Raw genomic sequence first — 10,279 nt, 5'->3', positions numbered from 1 at the left:
TTAATATAGGAAAATTGGGTTTATAACATTCTTAATCATGTAACTGTATTTGCTATAAAACTCAATTTTGTTAATAAATTTTTAGTATTTAATTTAAGGGGAAATTACCAAAACATATTGCATTAGTCACTTAATTATTTAATCAACGATTACTTGAGAAAATGTGAATTGATTTTCACTTCTTATTATATGTGGCTTGAATTTTCCCGCCACCATCTTTGAAACATTGCAATGTTTCACGAATGCAGTACTTTATTGCACTCTAATACATTTCCCAAAGTTTCAGCTCGATATTTTATTTACAAAAAAAAGTTCTTAGGTTCAAAAAAACATTCAGTGAACTGAAGAACTGTGGTCGGTAATATAGGTATTTAGCTGTGTCACATGACCTTAATAGAGAATAAACCACAGTAATAGAAGTAGAAAATAGTAGTCGATTCCTACTGTACTACATTACTACCGAAATAGGAATTACCTTTTTCCATGTGAAGGATTTTTCACGTTCGTTCCGTTGTCGCAGCTTTAACCGAAAAATAATAGTCTTAATTTACTCAATACAAGAGGAATTAGTCCTCTACCTGTTTGATCAGCGACTTCATAAATTTCGAGGAAACGCGCGCGTATCCCGCACTCTTTCTCTTTATTTATTTCAATAAATCGGACAAGTGCCATTTTTTCGACGTGAAAGGTGTACAAGCAAGGATAATTTAGAAATATTTTTCTTATTTCATCAATTTCGAAATGAGTTATATAGTTTCATCCGCGATTAAAGTTATTATTTTACTTTGAAAATTATTTCCCAAATACACTGTTAGAGTCTTACTATATTGTTTAATTTAAACACGTTATATTTTATTCTTCATTGCGGGATCAAATTACGCGATCATTTTAATTACTTTTAAAAAGTACACCTTATTAGAATAAAAAAGACTATCAGTTCATCCACGGAGAACCAAATTCTGCCCAATAAGAATTCAAAAACGTAGGATATACGTTCAATAGATGTTCGAGCATCTAGAGACAAATATTAATTTAACTAATAATTGTTTCACTTTTAGACCGATCACCGCATCTTATTCTGCTTTTTCAATATACTGATTCACATTCCGACTTTTAAATTTTCCACGGGCAACTGGAAATTCAGATAGCCTAGAACAAATAAAAATATAACTATTTTTTTGTTTTGCTTTGAGTCGTTTTTCAGCTGTATAAAAGCAGTTGTTCTTCTTATGGAGTTTCTCACGTAAAAATACAACTTCTTTTTCAAATTAAATTTCTGATAATGAATTATAAATCCATTTATTCAATCTTGGCGTTACCTGTTCTTCGAAGGTTTAAAATGGATTTTGTTAACTTTTTATATTTTAGAAATGTTATGTACCAATTTTACAACAAGGAGTATTCTACCAAAATTTCATTATTTGCAGACTTGTACACTTTGGTTAAGTTTGTGTGAACCGGAATTGGTATAGAGTATACTTTGAAACCTCTCAGAATGAATCTGAAAAAGAACAACTTAAATCAAATTCACTGTAAAACGCCGATCCTCAAAAACACGTCAAATGCAATTGTAGTTTTGAAATGCAACATTTTTTAGACGCGAAAATAAATAAAGACAGTTACTGCGTTCGAATATCCGAGAAAGCTGTGCCGTAGTTCAATATATTAAATATATTCAGCCGAATTATCCGGAAAATACCGGTGAATATCTAGTTTTGTCCGCGTATGTGATAGATAGTAATAATGGTTGGGACTTGGGTAAAGTGTCATGCGACAAGCAGACAATCAGTAATTTTCCGATTGTAAAGAGTTCGGGTTATTTGAGCATTTATATTTGTGACGCTGCGTTTTTCGTACTTTACGAGAATCGATTAGGTATGTTTCTTTTTTATATTGTTGCATAGTGAAGGTTATACAGGCCGGCAAAATTTGTTGCCAAATACCGGGATATGTGACCCCGAAGGATTTTGTTGTCCTAAAAACGAATCCCTTTGCTACATTTTTTCTATACATTAGGTTTTTGAGATATCCTAACCTAAAAGTGCTATAAGGGCTATTTTTAGCCATATTTGAGGTAATATAATATGATCAAATTTTTCTAAAAACTCCTAACGCCATATTTTAGTACTCTTTTTTATCTTCTATTTCCATTTTCTGTCATCCCGAACCGATTTTTTCTCTCCGAGACATCGCACATTAACCACTTCAATTAAACAGTGAAAAACTAACAAAGAATGCGTAATTTTGCTTGCAGATGTATAAAATAAATATTTTTATCAAATGTTTCAGCTTTAATTTAGATTTGTTAACCATTTGTTTTATAATTTTTATTATATTTTGCTTAAGGGTAGGTTCCCCTTAAATATGAATTTTTCCGGACATCTAAAAAGAATTAAAATTATTTATGTTCAGATGTATAAAAAATATATATATATTTTTTAAATTTTCGACTGGAATTTAAATTTATTTGACAATTTGTTCTGTCATTATAATTATATTTGGTAGTCGTCTAACTCTCTAGAATTTTCAAAATAAATTCTGAAGATGCTATTTTTCTTTATTCATTGTGAAAAAACCTCTCCAATTGGTTTTGTCAGCAAGAATTTCATATTAATACACAAAATGAAATTAAATGCGTTTAAGGGTGATTGCCCCAAATATAATTTTTTTAGGAAACCTCAAAACACGGCGGATATGAATTATAAATAATATGCGGATGCATTTTTCGTATTTACGTTTTTTGTTCTATTTGGAATAAAATCCGATGTTTGATTTTCAAAATTCAATATGGCAGTCATGAATTAATTAAATTTTTCAGACATTGATGAAGTTTATAATTTTGGTCTACCATATTGGATCCGCGTTTGAAAATTTAAAGAATCTAACAACAGATATCGATTTAGCGATCGCAAAAATCTAAATATTACCCATTTTATCAAGGTCCAAACATCTTTAATAATACGTGCACGCCATATTGAATCTGACCTTGAACATTTTTCAAATCCAGTACTAGATTTGAAGTTAGAGATCTCAAAATCCTAAGTATCATCAATTTGATCAAGGTCCGCACATTTAGAATCATTTACGTCCAAAATAGTTCCGCTATTTTGAATTTTGAAAATCCAGCATCAGATTTGAATTCAATGACCCCAAAATCCTTAGTAAGATCAATTTTATCAAGGTCTGAACATTTTAAATGATTCACGTCTGACACATTGGATCCGCATTTTGAATTTTAAAAATCCAACATCAGGTTTGAATTCAGTGACCCAAAAATTCAGATTTATTCAAGCACAATTCAATCGGAATACGCTAAATAATTTTCTTTTGAAATGTCAATTATTTCATGAAGAGGTAAAAATAGCATGCCCTATTATTGTCCATATATGTTTAACTTTTGTCTAATTCTTTTATTTCAATAATTTTCACTAATTTTTGGTTCATTTCAATATTTAAGAATTGATTAATTAATAATATTAGTATAGCGAAAAATTGTTAATGCTACAATAAATATTTAATTTATATTATGTTAAATAAATTTTTTTTCACTAAAAAAATTATAGATATTAAAAAAATTTGTTTTGAATAAATTCATATAACAAAAGTTAAAATGAAATATTCAAAAACTTGAATTATTTTATGTTTTATTAATTTTTTATTAATCTCAATATTTAACAGTTGAAGAACTGTAAATATTTGAATATTAAACATTTAAAATATGCTAATATTTTTTCACAATTATAGTAAAAGAGTTATAAAACTGAGAAAGGGTTAGGTTGCAACAGAAAATTTCTTTTCTACTTTCCATGTTTCTTCATACTAAATGTGTATAAAATTTGAATAGCCGATAAGTATATTTGTTTTTTATATTAAAAGCGTTATAGTGTATGATTCTTGTTTATAGGCTTAGGTAAACAAGGTAAAAATGCGAGTTTAGAAATATTACAAATATTTTTTTGTAAACAAAGAATTCATTAATAATTAGCTTATAGCTTTGTTTACATCGTCTTCATGTGCAGATGATTTGACTGAAAATGTGCAGATTTAATCAAGAAAAAAAAACACAAAAAAAAACAGCTTTTCAAACGACTTTGAAGTACATTTGTAATAAGAGCCCGTACTTACATTATCTCTAAGACCTAAGCCCTCCCACTAAGACCAACCCTCCCACTGTAATAAACCGAAAAAAACACATTGAACCCCCCCCCCCCCCCCACCCTCTCACTGCATGTAATTTGTACTTTTCAGAAATTTTTTGCCAGTTATTGCTATTAGAATTAGGCAGAGTACCCGAGAACACCATTTTCAAAATTCCGTGATTTCTCCTTGATTAATTTTTCATTTTCGTTGATCATTAATACATACTCAAATACGAGAATTTTAATTTTGTAATACTTTTAAAATAGACTTTTTTATATATAAAATAAAACAGTATTTCAGATATAAATTACAAAATTTAAAACTGATTAATTCATTTTAAACGAAAAAATTTTTTTTCTACTATAAAAGGTGGCTTTTGAACAAAATAATGGAATTTTTAACATAAAAAGATTTTGAAAAACGTATGCATTTTTACTCAAGAAAAATTACAGTTCAAACCAAGAAAATTATATTTTTACGAAAAAAGGAGTCTTGAATACAAAAAAAATCAATCGGAAAAAAATGCAGAATTTACATTTTCAGTTAAAAAATTAGTTTTAATCCAAAACAAACATTTTCTATGAACAGTTAAATTTCCAACCAAAGAAATAAGCCTTTAATCAAATAATGCATTTTTAACAATTTAGTTTAACTTTAACCCAAGTAGTTCAATTTGTAATGAAAACATATTAATTTGCAACAAAAGAGATGAATTTTCAACTAAAAATATAAATTTGACGAAGTTTATTAACAAAGTGAATCCACCAATTTTTTCAAACAAAATAGTTGAATACTTAAGGAAAGAAGAATAATTTTTAAACAAAAAGTTGAATTTTCATAAAAAAAATTTCTACTAAAAACGGATGAATTTTTAAATCAAAAAGATCAACTTTCATCAAAAAGATAAATTTTCAACAAAATAGTTAAATTTTCTGCTTAAAAAAATTGCATATGTCTTTTTACGATTAAAATGTGAATTTTGAAACAAGAAATGAGTTTCTACGCAAGAAATTGTATTTTTAATCCAAAAAGACGAATTTTTCGTCAAAAAGGATGACTTTAACAAAATTGTTAAATTCTCTATCAAATATGTAGTCGCATTTTTATCCAAAAAAGATCAATTTTTTCTTAACATAGGTGAATTTTTCTTAATAATTTTTTTTAGTTGCATTTTCACCCAAAAAAAATGTCAGTTGATTTTTGGGGATGAAAATGTGAATTTTTTAGAGGAATTTTAAATGAAAAAGGAAATTTTTTGTTTTAAATTGAATTTTCATCCAGAAAATGTTTCAGTTCATTTTTTAACAGTAAAATATAAACTTTCAACAAAATAGTAGAATTTTCGACAAACAAATACGACTTTTTAACAAAACAGTTTAATTTTGAATCAAACAGTTACGTTTTTATCCGAAAAGATGGAATTTATCTTAAAACAGATGCAATTTTAATTATAAAAAAAAATCCAAAAAAATAGTTGCATAGATGTAATTTCTGCTAAAGCAAAAGCAGGTACATTTTAGAAGCAAAAACACAAACATCTAAAACAGATGAATTAAAAAAATAGTTCAATTTGCATCCAAAGAAAATTCCAGTTCATTTTCCAACACCAAAATAAGAATTATGAACAATATTTTTTAACAAGATTGTTGAATTTTCATCCAAACAGCTACATTTTTGTTACAAAAACGAAAAACTTTACGAAAACATGTGAATTTTTCAAAAAAAAATATGAATTTTTAACAAAGAAGAATTGAATTTACATCCAAAAAGATTTAAGTTGACTTTTCGCAAAGAAATACGAATTTTAAACGAAAAGTTAATTTTGTAGGAAATAGTTGAATTTCGATTCAAGAAAGATGGACTATTTATTCTTAGAAAGATGAACTTTTCAATCAAAAATACAAATTTTCATAAAAAATAGTTTAATTCAAAAAATATACTGAAAACTTAATCTTCAGGATAAATGTTTAGCGAAGTTTTAAAAATTACGTAAATGAGTGAAGGATCCTCTCCCCTTTACCGTAACAAATCGCAAAAAATTAATATTAACGTTATTTCAATTTCGCGGGAAAATGTATCGCTTTAAATTGGAAACGGCGCTTAATTTAAATGATAAAAAAGTCAAAGTAATAGGAAAAATGTTATTCGTATTAAACAGCGCTTTATTCCGGGTTGCTTTAATATCCCATTTTTCACATTCTTCTAGGCCTTAACCGAATAGTTAGTTGAACTTTCAAAAATAGAAGAATTAATTTTCCAGTTAATACAATCCATTTAAAAAAAATTAATTCCTAACCCATTAATTCAATTTTAAAGCTAAAGTATGAATTTAATACCAAAAAAGGACAGTTTGAAACAAATATATGAATTTTCAACTAAAAGAGAGAAATTTACGAACCAAAACTAGAATAGTTCAATTAGCAGTTAGAAAAGTGAAAATTAAACAAAAAAACAAACAAGTTTTTACCAAAATTTCCTAATTTTAAACTAAGCATATAAATTTTCAAGCAAAAATAGAATAGTTACTTTTTCATATAAAAAAATTAACTTTCAACTAAAAAAAAATTTGGCCAAGGACATTCAATTTTAAACACAGTGATGAATTTTCAACAAAAATATGAATTTTTGACCAAACAGTGGCATTTTTGGCCCAAAAGATGACTTTTCTATAAAAAGAAACAAATTTTTAACTAACTATTTTTTTCATCCAAAGAAATGAATTCTTAGCTGAAAATTTAATAGTTAAATTTTCTACAAAGCGGAACATTTTTTAACGAAAAAGATTACATTTCTATCGAAAAAGGTAAATTTTCTATAAAAAATGAAATAGTTAAAGTGAATTTTTAACTAAAATGATAAATCTTCAACTAAAAACAAAAATATAATTTTTAACCAAATGCATGAATTTTCAACTAAAAGGAAAAATTACCTACCAAGAATAAAACTCTTAAATTTTCGAAACAAAAAAGAAACGAATTGTCAACAAAATAGTTAATTTTTCAACCGCAGAAATTATGTTTTATCCGAAAATATGATGTTTCAACTGATGAGTGTACTTTTTAACCAAAAAATAAGAATTTTCGACAAATAATTGAATTTTCACCGAAAACGGATAAATTTTCAAGAAAAAATAAAATAATTAAATTCTCAATATAAACCTTTATTTTAAATGTAAGTTAATTCTCAACAAAATGGTATAGTTTTCAACTAAGAAGATTAAAATTATATCAAAAAAGATAAATTGTTGGCAAAAAATGGAACAGTTATATTTTCAGTTAAAAAATTGAATCTAAATAAAAAAAGTGATTTTCAACCAAAAAGATCAATTTTTTCGCTAAAATAGACGAATTTCTAACAAAGTACTTCATATTCTTCCCGAAATTCGAATTTGTAATAAAATACAGGAATTTTTAACGAAATATTTGGATTTTCAATTGAAGATAAACTTTGAACCAAACATGTACAATTTACATTTTCAGTTGAAACAATAAAATAATTTTTAACAAAATAATCAAGTTTGGAAAAAAAAAGTGTTTTCAACTAAAATGATGAATCATCAATCAAATAAATGAATTTTCAATAATTAGTTCCACTACCAACTAAGTAGTTTAATTTTAAACCAAAAAGGATGAATTCTCGACGAAAATAGCAATATTTGACATTTCAACTAAAAATTATTTTAATTTTATTCCAAAAGTAGTTCAATTTAACCGAAAAAAATTAATTTTTTAACAAAATAATTTTTCCTAACTTTATCAGGTTTTTCCTGTGTAATTATTCCCTGACTTTCCGGAATTACCTCATCCATAGCAACTCTCCAATTAAAAGCAGTATATCTTTGTATCAATCTAGAAAATTTTTTTGTAAAAATATATGCAGCAGCTATAATGTATATTTGTTAAACAATAAATGCTTTAAATTCTCTTAAATACTCTATAAATGCTCTGTTCGTGCTTTAATGTTGAGCATATTCTCGAGAGCATTTTCTGAACATGAATTTTATAAGAGAATGTAACGCCTCTTACGTCTGAACTCGATAACATTTTCACTCAGATCAGTGGATAAAATAAAACTCAATTACCTCACCAACATACAATTTTAAGATTAAAAGTACTATTTGCTGATAAGGTAGATTCCAAGGAGAAAGGAGTATTACCACCGCACTGCCTTGCAGCGTTCAGGGTAAAGTAATTTGTGATGCGGGGATGCGATATAGATGTCAGCACCAGTTCTATAAATCCCTATTTTCAGAAAAAAAACTAGAAAAAGTTTAATAAAGTTTTCTATTTTTATTAGATATTACTATATATTTTTAGGGTGATACGATGGCCTGAAAAATCAGGACGTGTCCTATTTGTTACATGAAATACATCAATTTTCAAACAATTAGTTTAATTTTTGACTCGAAATGATCAGCTTTGAACCAAAAATGAAATACTTAGTTTTCAGATAAAAGAATGAATTATAAACCAAGGAAAATTAAGTTTCAACAAAATAATGAAATTTTCAACAAAAGTGCAAAATTTTTGATAAAAAAAAAAAAATGAATTTACAACTAAAAGTGTGATAGTAAATATTTCCACCAAAAAATATTTTAAACTTTAATAAAAATTAGTTAAATTAAAGAAAACAATATAATTTTTCAACAAATCAGTGGAGTATCAACCACAACAGACTAATTTGTAAACGCAAAAAAAAAGTGTTGAGTTTTAAACCCAAAAGTATTTTTTAGCCACTAAAGAAAAAAATCTCAGGCAAAATGTTGAATTTTCAACACAAAAGATTAATTTTCTACACAAAAGACAACTTTTCAACAAATAAATAAATTTTTTAATAAAAAGATAACTTTTGAAGAACAAAAAATAAATTTTCTACCAGAGAAATGAATTTTGAACTAAAAAGATGAAGTTTCAACTAAGGAGATATACATATATTTTTAATTCGAAATAGAATTTTCACTTACAAAATACATTTTGAACACTATAAAATAAAGTTTCAAACATACAGATAAATTTTCAAGCAAGAAAATTAAATTTCTATAAAAAAGAGCAATTTTCGACAAAAAATGAAAGAGTTACATTTTCAGTAGGAAAAATGAACGTTTTCTACAAAAAAACAACTCATTTTTAACATAAGAAATAAATTTTCAACCAAAAAAATAAACTTTTAACCAAGAATATTAATTTTATATCGAAAAACATTAACTTTAACAGAACCCATGAATTTTTAATCAAATACTTGAATATTTAAAAAAAATGTCAACCAAAAAAAAAAAGAATTCATATAAAAAAATGAAATAGTTGATATTTAAACAAAAAATAAAAATTATATTTGGAATCAAAAAAAGTTAGAATGAACAAATAAAGACCAATATTTAACAAAATAGTTGAATCCTCAACCAAAGCATAATTATTTTCAAGAAAGCATTTGCGATTTGTAACAAACAAAAAAAAGAGGAACTTTATATCCTGAAATCATCAGGTTATTTGTTTTTATTTTATATCATTTATTTAAAACTATAAATTCCTAAAACTATAAATTCGTCAGAATAATGCAGATAGAATTAATTTGGGATTCTAGTATGAATTCTAGGATAAAAAATAATTCACCTAGAATTTCAAAAAAATTCAAAAAAAGATGCTATATGTTAAAAATCTTACAAGTCAGGGAAAAATGGTTGAATTTTCAAACAAATGTTTTCCGACCACCCGGATATAATATTCCTGTTAGTATAAGTCACTAACTGCTTTCTTTGTAGAATAATGTGTTTATTTTACAGTGTTATAATTTCGTTAAAAAATCAAAAACTTTGTTAAAAGGACATTCCTTTTAATTAAAACTTTAAATGTGCTTTAACTGTATCCTCGAATAAAAAAATCTTTGAGGTTTCGACTATTATGTTTAGAATTCTTCTTTTTAGGATTAAATTTATCGGTATTTGATTAAAAATTTAAGTTATTTTAAGTTGAAATATCTGATTTTACATTATTTGTTGAAAATTAATCAATATTTTTTGTTTGAAAATTGAACGTCTTTGGTAAAAGTTAATACTTTATTAAAAATTCAGTTCTTTTGGTTTCAAGGTTCATCTGACTGGTTGAAGATTTTATTATTTAGTCGATAGGTCGTTTCCTTTTTG

Source organism: Belonocnema kinseyi, chromosome 8 (assembly GCF_010883055.1).
Source record: "Belonocnema kinseyi isolate 2016_QV_RU_SX_M_011 chromosome 8, B_treatae_v1, whole genome shotgun sequence".
NCBI lineage: Eukaryota > Metazoa > Arthropoda > Insecta > Hymenoptera > Cynipidae > Belonocnema > Belonocnema kinseyi.
This window is presented reverse-complemented; position numbering follows the sequence as displayed.